This window comes from Mus musculus, chromosome 12 (genome assembly GCF_000001635.26).
Source record: "Mus musculus strain C57BL/6J chromosome 12, GRCm38.p6 C57BL/6J".
In the NCBI taxonomy this organism is placed as follows: domain Eukaryota; kingdom Metazoa; phylum Chordata; class Mammalia; order Rodentia; family Muridae; genus Mus; species Mus musculus.
Genome location: NC_000078.6, coordinates 109,921,901 through 109,935,531, shown reverse-complemented (window position 1 = coordinate 109,935,531; position 13,631 = coordinate 109,921,901). Strand labels below are relative to the sequence as shown.

The following is a 13,631-nucleotide window of genomic DNA, read 5'->3' as shown; positions in this document are numbered from 1 at the left end:
TCTGCCTTCTTTCACTCTACCCTGCTCACTAGGCTTACCCACGTTGACCACTTTGTTTTATTTCTGCTCCCGGCCAATTAGATGCTACTGCCCAGTTTGATAGCAGTGGTCATTTAGCCTACTGACCCACTGCCGATCTACACACACACATACCCTTCCCAGTCATCCTCCCTGCATGCCAAGCTACCAGAAATTCCCTTCTAGCAGGAGAGGGGCATGCTGGGAAGCCTGAGGAAGCACTGAGAATAATAAGAACAATCTCCAGCCATTTGGGCATCCCTAGTGCAGTCTAGGCGGTGGCCCTAAGTCACCTGCAAAGCCATCCATAAAATAAAGGGTGAGGTGCAGGGAAGCACAGAAAACATCAGTCAGATGGCAAAGCACAGCAAGATGAGTCTGTTCTAGAAAACAGTGCCTGCCATTCATGCTAAGACAGTGGTTTATGTTGTATTTTGTGGGGAGCGGGTGTGGCGGCAGTCCCAAAGGCGCCAGGGACTGCAGCTAAGTCATATGACTTGCACCTGACTTCCTCATATAAGACACAAACATCTTGAGTGCTGCGCAGGTGTACCAGGATACAGGTGAATCCAATTTGGTGGAGATTTGCCCCTGCTGCCCTGATTAGCTGAAGCTGCGTGCCTGGTGAGGTGGCGTGGCCTGCTGTGCGTGGATGGGAACTGAGAGTATAAAAGAGTGAGAGGCCCAGGGTTCGGGGGAGATATAAAAACAAGGGGGAGATATAAAAACAAGGGGGAGATATAAAAACAAGGGCGATATATAAACAAGGGAGATATAAAAACAAGAGAGATATAAAAACAAGGGAGATATAAACAAGGGAGATATAAACAAGGGAGATATAGAGAAAGAAGAAACAGGACTGAATAAACGTGTGCAGAAGGATCCTGCTGTGGCGTCGTTCTTGCTGGCGAGTTGGGGGCGCGCTCGAGAGTTGGTGCCGAAACCCGGGAAAAGAAACATCTTCAGGCATGAGCGAAGACCCCCTGCTACAGGGAGGATTCAGAACTGCATCACGGGGAAGGAGCGGTTAATAAAGGTTCCCGTGAAACAGACTGTTGAGAAGGATCCGGCGTGGATTCAGAACTCTTCAGCTGGGGAACGGTACTGATGAAGAGAAAGAAGAAAGATGAGGACGGAATAAACTGCTGTTAGAAGGACTGGTGGTCACGTCGTTCTTGCTGGTCGAGAGCGGGCGCGACAATTGGTACGGGGAACCGACTCCCCCACCGAGTTCAGAACTTTCAGCAGTTAGTGGTTGCCGGCAGGGTAAGTTCACGGTGAGTGAAACTTGCAACCCCAGGAGTTTGGGAAGGACCTCGGATAAAATAGAGGTGAGCATAAAGTTGCCAGGAAGTAGGCACAAAGTAACCCAGGAGTTTGGGAAGGACCTCGGATAAAATAGAGGCAAGCATAAAGTTGCCAGGAAGCAGGCACAAGGTAACGAAAGGTTCCCGGCTTTGGGACAAGTTAAGGTTCCCGGTTTGGGGACAAGTTAAGGAACTATGATAACCTCAGTGTAGTGATCAATAGATCCTCGCTGTGTAGTTATGCTTTTTTCTCCTATTGACCCTTTGTGGGTAGGTCTGATAGTTTTGGTCTTGTTTGTTCTGATATATGGACTCTGTTACTATTTGAATCGAGAGGCAGTCAAGACAGGTCAGAAAATCCTTACAGAGCAACAGGAAAGTATGTCGGAAAAGGAGAAGGGCTTAAAAAGAAAAAGGAAAAAGAAAGAAGACACAGTAAAATCAGGTGAACAGAAAGGACGAAACAAAAGAGCCGAGGCGGAGGAGGAAGGCGAATTAGCTTCTGCGTCCTCTCCCTATGCCTCCTCAGCAGCCACCTATAGGTGGACCTTCTGTACGGAGATTTGGCGTATTGACTCCCCAGATGGTCACACAGGTGATTGAGGTTATGGTCTCATCACCACGAGGTATTGTGTCCATCCCCCCTGGGATCGACCAGATCAGGTGTTGACGTGGGCGAGAGGGTCTGTTTGTGTGTTCCCACAGGACCAGACAGAACCTCTTTGGGTGCCGGAGAGATTGGTGAGACGCTACAAGAATGAGGCTCCTGATCCAGTTGCCCCTGTGGATGTGGTGGATATTCCCACAAGCACAAACGATGGAGCAGAGATGGGAGATCCTTTCGGTATTCCAGAAGCCGATACCAGCTCGACATGACGTTCAAATTTTTCCACGCTTTTTGATCCCTGAATTCCCCTTAAAGAGATAGCCCCGCTGGCCATCTATCCCTTGCTTCAGGGAAGATGAGCGGGGATGAGAGCCCTGGGATGTATGCTTGTAATAGTGTGTGTGTTTGGCACATGTGTTAGGTGCAGAGTGTGCGGCCCGCACTTTCGCCATGGTAGCGTAGGCTTTTGCTGCAGTGGAGGCAGGACAATCTCCTCAGATTCGGTTTGCCGCTCTAAAAGAAATTATGCTGCGTTATGCCGTGGGGTGCGAGGCTAAGCACTGCACAGAGGATAGCTTGCTGTTGGCATCCTGTGGAAGGCACGTCTGATTGCATGAAGGTTCAGTGTCCTAGTTCCCTTCCCCCAGGAAAAACGACACGGGAGCTGGCCAAGACCTCTCTGGGTGATGAGCCTAAGAGATGGTTTTGTGTAGGGCCCCTATGCTTGCACACTGGGGATCAGACCTCTACCTTCACCCATGAGGCTTGCTTGCAGCAATTAAGATTTGGCCATAGATTAATCAACATCCTGGCCTTTTGATGCACCTGCCACAAGCAAAACACAATCTCCCCAGGAGTGGCTTGGCATGATTGAGAGGTAGTCAGTGATAAGACTCCCTGGGCATGTCACCAACCTAAGACAGGGATCAAACCAATGCTGTTTGTCACCCAAGGACGGGTAAGGGGCATGGCTGCGGGGGGCTATCTACAGACATTCTCTCTGCCAAAAAAGAAAAAAGGGGGAATTGTGGGGAGCGGGTGTGGCGGCAGTCCCAAAGGCGCCAGGGACTGCAGCTAAGTCATATGACTTGCACCTGACTTCCTCATATAAGACACAAACATCTTGAGTGCTGCGCAGGTGTACCAGGATACAGGTGAATCCAATTTGGTGGAGATTTGCCCCTGCTGCCCTGATTAGCTGAAGCTGCGTGCCTGGTGAGGTGGCGTGGCCTGCTGTGCGTGGATGGGAACTGAGAGTATAAAAGAGTGAGAGGCCCAGGGTTCGGGGGAGATATAAAAACAAGGGGGAGATATAAAAACAAGGGGGAGATATAAAAACAAGGGCGATATATAAACAAGGGAGATATAAAAACAAGAGAGATATAAAAACAAGGGAGATATAAACAAGGGAGATATAAACAAGGGAGATATAGAGAAAGAAGAAACAGGACTGAATAAACGTGTGCAGAAGGATCCTGCTGTGGCGTCGTTCTTGCTGGCGAGTTGGGGGCGCGCTCGAGAGTATTTATATCACACATGTCCACACAAACAGTAATAAGGACAGGGGAAACTTGCAGGGGTGAAGAACATCCTTACTATATGTAGACTGTGGTGAAACTTTCTTGGGTGCATAATTCTCCAAGCTCATCAAGTTATGGATACTACATGCTGTGTGGTACACAGCTTTGGAATGCCGATCCTATCTTAAGAAGTTGATTTAAAAGGAAGTAGTGGTAGAGAAGAGGAGGAGGAGAGAAGGAGAAGGAGAGGAGGAAGAGGAGAAAGAAGAGAAAGAAGAGAAAGAAGAGAAAGAAGAGGAAGAAGAAGAAGAAGAAGAAGAAGAAGAAGAAGAAGAAGAAGAAGAAGAAGAAGAAGAAATAGACAATGACCGTGATGACAATAATAACTGGAGTTATAACAAGATGTCTCATTTGTTGAAGGGCCAGAGCCAGTCATCTAAGCATGAGGACTTGGATTCAGATCCCCAGCACCCACATGAAAGGTGTGTGTGAATACACATACACACACACACACACATACCCCACACACATACATATACAACACACACACACACACACACACCACACATACATATATAACACACACATACATATACAACACACACACACACACACACACACACACCTCACACACATACATATACAACACACAGACACACACACAGACACACACCCCCCACACACATACATATACAACACACAGACACACACACCCCACACACATACATATACAACACACACACACACTTGCAAATTTATTGCTGGTAGGGAGGCTAAGACAGAGGGATTCCTTAAGTCAGTTTGGCCAATGGGTGAGCCTCGGGTTCAGAGTAAGATCAAGTCTCCAAATGTAATGTGGATCACATACATGCTCATGTGCATACTCATACTATACCACACACACACACACACACACACACACACACACACACACACACAAAGGTAACTCATTTAAAAAGAGTGCAAATAGAAGTCCACATAGGCTATTTCACATAGCCAGGCAGTGTGCATGGAAAGGCATTCTGTCATGCGCATGCTTAAGGAAGTGCAAATCACAGCTCAGTGGGGGTTCCCCATTTCTTGCCCTCTAGGGCTGCCATAAATGCAAGGCAGAAAAATAACTGCATGAAACAGCTAGTTTGGGTGAGCATGTGGAGACATTAGAATCCCAATGGAAGACTGCTAAGAAAATTAAAAGGTGCAGCTTTGGGTCAGCAAGATAGCTTAATGTGTATAAGTGCTTGCTGCCAAACTTGAGGGCCTGAGTTCGATTCCCATCATGAACATGGTGGAAGGAGAGAAGCAACTCTGGCATGTTGTCCTCTGACCTCCACACATGCTCTGTGGCATACACACCCCACCTCATATAAATACATAGATAAGCATAATAAACTTTTAAAGGCACAGCGTGGTTGGGGTTTTTGTTTTTTGTTTTTTTAATTTGAAAGTAGCCTGACCATGATCTGCAAAGATTTGGACATAGAGTTGGCACAGCAATCAATAATTTCATAGAAATACACTCAATTCCAGGAGCACATTCACCCTAAAACTCGAGTGATGATGTTCTTAGCAGAGCTACTGTGAATGCACAGTAATCAAAAGATAGAACAGCCCAAGTGTCCCTCAATGAAGAAAACAGAATGGCCACAGGATGGAATATTACTCAACCGTTAAAAAGGAATGACTGTGGTTCTCTGACTTAGGCAGAAGCACAGACTGATCTTGGGGATGCTGAGGGAGGGCAAAGGCACTGAACAAAGCCACTAGCTCCAAGTGTGCAGGGAAGGACGTTTCACAGAGAAAAGAATGAAGAATCTGGCTGACAGGAGGTGGGAATGAGTAACTGACAGCAAAGAGGAGGCAAAGAAAGGCTTGGGAGCCAGACCGCAATGAGAATTACACACTGCTGTGATATAAGGAGCCGCTGATATATATGCTTCTAAAAGATAAACTTATACAATGAGAAATGTTTATCGATAAAAAACAGGTGGAAGGCGGGCATGGTGGCACATGCCTTTAATCCCAGCACTTGGGAGGCAGAGGCAGGCGGATTTCTGAGTTCGAGGCCAGCCTGGTCTACAGAGTGAGTTCCAGGACAGCCAGGGCTATACAGAGAAACCCTGTCTCGAAAAACCAAAACCAAACAAACAAACAAACAAAGCCAGGTGGAATGGAAAATCTTAGTGGAGACTGAGAAAGTGGGGACAACCATGCGGGAGGGCTGAAACCACCCATGTACTGTAGCGGTTTTAGGTTTCCCAAATAAGGGACTTATTTTGGGAGACTGGGAGCCCTAGGAGGTGGGGCTTAGTTGGTGGGCATTTGTCATTAGGGGCTAGTTCTTGAAGGCTATGTTTTTTCCCTTCTATCCCATCTTTCTGTTGCCTGTGCCCCACACTTCCGCTGCCCTGACTAAGGCACTCTGCCATGCACTCTGAAGTTTCGAACCAGAATCTCTTTCCTCCTTAAGTCCTTTCCAACAGTCTTTGGGGCGCTATGGTACCAAAGTGAGTGTTACTGGATATATGTGGATGACCAGCTTTAGGCAGGTGACAGCTATCATATGCCACATTCCCGCTATATGGCAACCGTCTTCTGTCTGCCTCATCCAGTCAGTCCCTGTAAAGGCTCTGGTGGGCAGATGTATCTGACCCCATTATACAGATGAGGAAGTTGAGGCTCAGGAGGCAGGGGCTAAGACACTTGCCCATAGTCTAACAGAGCAGGAACTCTGCAGATGACTGAAGGCAGCCCACATACTTGGTACTTGTTGCGTAAACTTTTCCTGGGGAGACATGAACAAACATCTACTCAACCCAGATAGGGACACCAATGACAAACCATTCCACCGAGGTTCAGCTTGGGAACCAGTGAGTCTGTTTGGGTTACTTAAAGAGCATGGGTGACCCCCATAATCACCACAAAGTCCCACTCTATCACGGATGACAGCCTAGGAGAAGTAAAAGCTGCCATCGTAGGTGAGGCAGCTTTTACTTGTGAGCTTTACTTGTGAGCTTCCCTTTCCTCTTTCCTCTAGGTCCTGTCGATGGCTTCCACATCATTAACACAGACCTAACTACTTCTGTATTGTTCCGGTTAGTTGGTTGCCATGGCTACTGGGCCAAAGTAATCTGTCCGAAATTATAGTTAGGTAACCATGTTGAGAGGGAACAGACAGCAGCACCACGCAGCCAACCATCTGGGTAGACGTGGATAGTGGGACGAATGTATGTCCTCTGTGGTGAAGCATGGTGCAGGGAGTGGTAGGGCCAGGTGCCTACCAGCAGCTCTCTCAACACTGAAGTAGTAAGGGCTTAGACATGAGCTCAGACATTAGCAGGAAATAGAATGTTTGCGAAGAGGTGTCATTTTGATAGAGGCTGCGATCAAATATAGGCCAGAAACAGCTAAAGGGATCAAGGGCTCATTTCTGCTCCTGGTTTTTGTTAGAGCGTGGCCTATCCCTTAAAGACGTTGCTCGCAGTGGCTGTGGAGATGGCGCAGTGGTGAAGGATGCTTGGGGCTCTTGCAGAGGACCTGAGTTCATCTCCCAAAACCCACCCCAGGAGCCTCACAAACACCTGCAACTCCCTTCCCTTGGAGGCTCCAGTGTTCTTCTCTGGCCTAGATGGGGTACCTGCACACACATGGTATACACACACACACACACACACACACACACACACACACAAATGTATAAATGAATAAAATATATCTGAAAAAAAGACACTGGCCACTATAAGAAGATAAACCACACAGGCTGAAGAAATGGGGCCATGCACACCCCTCTAGCTTCTCTTCTTGAGACAGAGCTTTAAGAAGCCTTGTTCTGGGGTCTAACAGCAGCCCTTAGTTTATAATCCTAACCAGTGCTTGGTTCCTCTGTGCTCTTCGTCATGTATGCCATGCTGAACTAAACTTCCCACTAGCTCCCCCCAAACTTATTGCGGTGTTCTGAATGAGACTAGCCCTCGCAGGGTCAGTCCCTGAATGTTTAGTTCCTGTTGGTGTCCTGTGTAGGGTTGGGAGATTAGGAGGTGTGTCCTTGTTGGAGAAAGTATGTCCCTGGGGGTGGGCTTTAAGGTTTCAAAAGCCGGTGTCAGGCCAGGTGAGTGAGATTTTCTCTTCACCTCCTGCCTGAGAATCAGGACACAAAGTTCTCAGGCATGGCTCGAGCGCCACGACTGTCTGCTTCCCACCGGGATGATCATGGATTCACACTCTGAAACTGTCAGGAAGCCTCAATCAAATGCTGCTCTTATAAACTGCCTTGGTCATGGTGTCTCTTCACAGCAATAGATCAGTGACTAAGACACTCATAAATAAATGACATTTTTCCCTTCCTTCCTGGGATTTCTCTGAGGGACCTTCTGCTCTTTCCTCTATCTGCCCCATTATCCTGTCCGTGACGTTTGCCTTTTTTTTTTTTTTTTTTTTTTTTTTTTTTGCCTTTTCTTTACCCCATCTCTTAATAAAAAGAGATTTCCTTGTATGTTTAAAACAATTATGCCTGCATGGGGGGGGGGGGTGAGTGCACATGCGTACAGGAGCCCCCAGAGTTCAGAAGAGCGTGACTGATTCCCTGGAGCTGGAGTTACAGGTGGTGGTGAGCCAGCCACACAGGTGTCATAAGAAACACTAAGTACTCTTTTCTATGAGACACTGAAAAGCTCGTGCCTATGAGAAATAATTTAAATCTTTATTATTTTTCATCTTGTAAGACTCACATAAATGTTTTAATATCTTCACAAAACCTGGTAAAACTTCTGTTTACACAAAATCACTGCTGTATTCTTAAGTGACTAAAGTGGCTGATCTTTTCTTCTTCCCTCCTCCTCCCTCCTCCTTCCTCCCTCCTCTCCCCTCCTCCTTTCTCTCTCCTCCTCCCTTTTCCTCTTCTCTCTTTCTTCTTCTTCTTCTTCTTCTTCTTCTTCTTCTTCTTCTTCTTCTTCTTCTTCTTCTTCTCCTCCTCCTCCTCCTCCTCCTCCTCCTCCTCTCCCTCCTCCTCCTCTTCCTCCTCTTCCTCTTCCTCCTCCTCCTCCTTTTTCTTCTTCTTCTTCTTCTTCTTCTTCTTCTTCTTCTTCTTCTTCTTCTTCTTCTTCTTCCTCCTCCTTTCTCTTCCTTTTTCTTCCAATTCTTTTAAAACCAACTAATCGTGAAAGACTGTGTGTGAGGTTGGATCCCAGCCAATGTGGAAAGGACATGGTCGTCACAGGCATTCGAATGACGATGACGTTCAGCTTCCCATCAGAGTGCTCCCTCTTGTGACACACTGTCCTCATGACGAGTAAGGTTTGCCTCGCCCAGACACTTCCGCTGGAGTGGTTGGTGGTCTGTGCAATCCTGAACATATTTCTAACAGCGCTGGGAACTGAACTCTGGTCCTTTGCAAGATCAGTGCTCCGGGCATAGCACGCCGGAAACATAAACAAACTTGCTATCTTTCCAGTGTCAGAACATATAGAATAACAATAAATTTATAAGGTTAAGTGGTGCCAAGGACAGCAATTTTTCCTAAAACTCACCTATCTTGCTAAGCTGGCTGAGGTGAATGTAACTTCTTTCTTTAGGTCTTAATTCCCAAGATTAGCTCTCACTGCCGGGCAGTGGTGGCAAACACCTTTAATCCCAGCACTTGGGAGGCAGAGGCAGGTGGATTTCTGAGTTCAAGGACAGCCTGGTCTACAGAGTGAGTTCCAGGACAGCCAGGGCTATACAAAGAAACCCTGTCTCAAAAACAACCAAAAAAAAAAAAAAAAAAGATTAGCTCTCACCACACAGCATACAGTATATGTACGTATTCATATACCTACACATGTATATACCGGTCATAGAATGTCTATAAGGTAAAGAGTTACAGCTGGGTTCAAGAAGCTTAAGAAGTGGCGGAGAAAGAGTCCCTATAGATACACTAACAAGGCAGAGCAGTGTGGGAGGGTGCTGCTGGAGCCGGGAATCTGCGATGCTGCCAGGAAACAGCCACCAGGTCCAGTGTGTGTGTGTGGGGGGGGACGACAGGTGGCTGGGCAGGCATCCAAGGAGGACCAAGCCAAGTGGGGGAGTCCCCACCCCCTCAAGCACACAGCACATGACAGGTTGGTGTGGGACCAGGCAGTCTCGGTGTTAGTTGGCCATTGCTTTATGGACTTTAGGTGAGAGGGTAACACCTGCCTCTTAGTCTGGTATGGATGGCAAATTCTTAGTCCTGGCTTGCCATATATGATCTTAATCTTCCAAGTGTCCCCACACTTTCAAGTCTTCCTAATAATCAGACAGGCTGGCTCCCTCTCTACTCCCAGGATAAGGCTGGGTATGCTGGTGGGTACCTGATGGTTGACACAGTTTCTGGGTCTATCCAGTGGCCAGTCATCCTGCTCCCTCAAAATGGAGTCACGCTGCTTGGAAAATGATGTACATTAGGGCAATGTGCAGCCAAGAAAACTACCATTTATGCAACATGGAGGAGCTTGGAGTAGGGTTTAGCCTGCTGGCAGCAAGCAGTGTGCTCTGAGTCCTGTAAGTTACCTATGTCTGCTAGGATTCCATCTAGGTGTTAAAAGGAAACGTGTCTTTCCCTGTGAGGGTCAGGGTACCATGCCTTTCTAACATTCTCCCACCTCAAACTCCATAATGGTCTTGAGGCCATTTCTCCTATCAAACCTCATTTTTAAAAGGGTAACTATGTGTCAGCCCTTGTCCCAAAGCAGTCATTGCCACTTAGATCTAAGTTGCAGGCAGTTTGTCCAGTCTCTTCGCTTGACCCCAGATGTCTGGACAGAGCAGCATGGTGATGGGGGTGCATGGGTGAGAATGTGTGCGTGTGTGAGTGTGCATGTATATGTGTGTGTGCATGTCCATGTGCATGTGTGCCTATGTGGTGTGTATGTGTGGTTTGCATGTGTGTGTTTATGTGTGTGTGTGTGCTGTGCATGTGTGTCTTATGTGTGTGTGTGTGTGTGCTGTGCTGTGCATGTGTGTCTTGTGTGTGTGTGGTGTGTAGCATGCATGTGTGTGCACACACGTGTGTGTTGTACGGTGCAGGGTATGCATGTATGTGTGTGTATTTGTGTGCGGGGTGTGTGTATATGTGTTTATGTGGTGTGTGTGTGAGAGAGAGAGACAGAGACACACAGAGAGAGAGAGAGAGGGGGGGGGAGAGTGATTGAGAGAGTCACCAGGGAAAAGATACCCAGAAGGACCCATTCCCCCTGACGTTTGTTCCCCCAGATAGGCTCTTTCTGTCCAAAGTTTTCAGAATCTCCCAGAACAGCAGCTCCAGCTATGGACAAAGCCCTGAACACATTAGTCATCTTGAGGGATATTTCACATTCAAACCATTGCACTCCATACCATTAGCCTGTGGCATTTAGATGCTAAAGAGAGTACCTCAGGTGCCTGTGTCCTCCTGCCTAAGGACTGGAATGTAAAGATTGTTCCCTTGGCCGGCACCCATCTGAAGTCACAAGGTGCACACAGGACATGGAATGCACATCATGTCCTTATTTCTTGTCCTCTGTGGTCACCTTCAAGGCAGGAACTGGAAACTCTTGTCCCCTTTGCTCCAGGACACACAATACCTGCTCATCTCTGGACAGGGCTGGCCTTGCTTGGTCTTATATTGACCAAAAACAAAACGGTAGAGGAAGGGAGGAGGCTCACAGACCCTAAGAACCTCCAAGAGTATGTCTTAAAACACAGTATCTGCTGAGAGCACTGGAGAAGAGACAGTGGCCCACGGTGTCCGTGCTGGGAGCACTGAGCATGGCCACATCACTGCATAGGTCTGTGAACATCATCCAGTATCACAGACTCAATTAGCTCAGTCATCTTGCACCAGACCAGTGCGTGATCTAAGGAGCATGAGCGGTCCATCCGGCCAACCCAGGGTTCAGCAAGTGCCCACCTCCACTGCTGGGATCAGCTGGGCTGTCTCAACTCAGCCCAGGGCACTGACCAGTACACACACCAGATTCTGGCCCTGGCTCGTCTCTATCCTCTGGGCTCCCCTTTTTTCTTGGAGGCTTCTCCTGGCTTCTAGGACTTGGGAAAGACCCATATCCTAGCAAGGGCTCCCTTGCATGCCCCTAGGATGTCTTATTCAAATTCCGCAGAGGCTCCAGGATTCTTGAGACAGTGCCCAGGGAGTCTAGGTTGTGGTCCTGTGTTCAGGGCTCAACTCTCAAAACTTGGTGCACACAATTCCACAAGGCACAGGACCTTCCATGGCAGAGGTCTAGTTCGGGGTCTTTTAGATGAAGCCTGGGTTGTATGTTGGCTCCATGTAACTCTGTGGATCCTCAGAATATGAAGGAAGTGGTCAGGATCAGGGTCAGATCCATGCCAGAAGAGGACTTGCCAGGTCACCACTGGTTTTGAGGATGGGGTGGAACCGGAAGTCAAGGAATGAGTGGCCTCAAGAGGCCAAGATAAATCAGAAAGATTCTCCTCTGAGTGTTCAGAATGAACAAAGCCCTTGATTTCTCAATATGAGCCAGTAAAAGGTGGTTTAGTCATCATCCCCCACACTGTGAGGTGATACATCTGTAGAGTCATAGGCATTGTATGTGACAACTTGTGACAGCAGGAGAGAACTAGTCACACACCAAAACAGGAAGCAATGACTCCAACCTATCCACGCTCCTAGGAGGATCCTAGTGGTGGGCTGAGGCAGGGACCAAGACGTGGACAGCTCACAGCTTGCTTCTCCAAGGCCATATGTGTTACAGGGCTGGGGGCAGCAGGACACTGGGGCTCAGCACTGGCACCTCCTCTCCCTCCTGCTGAAGTGTGGAGAACTCAGAGACTATGGCAACCCTTTAGGAGAGGGATGCTCTGGGCAGGAGTCATAGAGCAAAATGCAGGGAGACAGCACAGAAAAGGCACTGTCAGTTCAGAGCAGTGTGCTCTTATGATGCACCTACTGTGTACAAGGCCTAGGCTAGGTTTTATTAGTGATCTGAAGAGATGATCTGTGTTCCTGGGTGAAGAGAGGATAGTGTGGCCAAAGTAGCACCACGAAGAAAGGTTTGGTGGGTGACACACTGTGGGTGGCTGATTGGGAATGGAGAACTGGGGCAGTGGTTCTAATGTCTTCTTCACCATGGAGCTAAGAAAACTGCAGGCACAGGGACAGCTGAGCTAAGATAGGTGAAAGGGGGCAAGAGGAAAGTCATGTGACCAGAGGCCAAGGCTAGACCTGGGGTTGGGAGACTGGAAGTACAGCTTACCACTGGGGACCTCAACATGTTGGGAAGCCATATTTGTTCTATAAGACTCTGTACAGATGGAGAACTAGGGAAGGGCAAAGACTGGAAACTGAGGCCAGGGAAGAAAGCTAGCCCTGCCCATCCTGGAAACAACAGCAGGGCCGGCGGGTGGGGACAACCTGCACAGACTTCTGGGCAGAAGTACCGGGAACAGGAAGGAGTATCCAGCTATCCTTCCTATCAAGGAGAACTGACAGGGATCCTAAAGAGAAGGATCTGGAACCAAGCCCCAAACTGTACCATGCATCCCCAGAGCTTGACCAGGGCCTGCCTTTACCTGTGCCCCTGAATGGGCAGAGACCCTGGGCCCCAGGCCCACATGACTCTCCACAGCCCTGGCTTCCTGGGACACTTTCCTCTGAAGGCGGAATGTCTGCCTGTACATTGGTCCCCTGAGGGACCTGCAATTCTCTTGCCCTGGACTTGTTGATTTCATTACCTCTAATGAGCCCATCCGAGGCTGGGCAAAGGCAATTACCAGCACCAGGCCTTCTGGTAGCCACTCTCTGCGCCAGGCAGGCATGCAGCCCCACTGCGCACCACCCACTGCCTCACCGCCTCATAATGAGAGGGTGAGATTCGGGAACTAATGAGGCCTGGAAAATTAATCACAGGTTTGCTGAGCTCTCCGCTCCCGAGGAGGCCTTCTGCAGGTTTGAGGCCTCGGACCTGCTCCAGGTCTAGGGGTGGAGAGGGGCGGAATGGGTGGTATGAGCTTGCTGTGAACACGGCTTCCCCATCTTGTCCTAGGGAAATGAGGTCTCAGGAGCACAGCTAGGAAGAGCAGGAACTCCAGGAAGGAAGGGAGACCGGGCCCTACCTGCTGTGTAGCTTGAGGTGAGCTGGGCGGGATGTAAACTCCCTGAACTCCAGAGTCCTTCACTCCTGAAGGGAGGATCTTAACCTCCTTGGG

General features: G+C 48.5%; 1 long non-coding RNA gene across 1 annotated transcript in view; it reads right to left on the bottom strand.

The window, feature by feature from the left end:
* The window catches only part of Gm34554, a 25,578-nt gene extending 11,947 nt beyond the window's left edge, over positions 1-13,631 (bottom strand). Inside the window, exon 1 of the long non-coding RNA XR_381936.1 lies at positions 13,539-13,631. This is a non-coding gene — a long non-coding RNA (predicted gene, 34554). The remainder of the gene's footprint in view (positions 1-13,538) is intronic.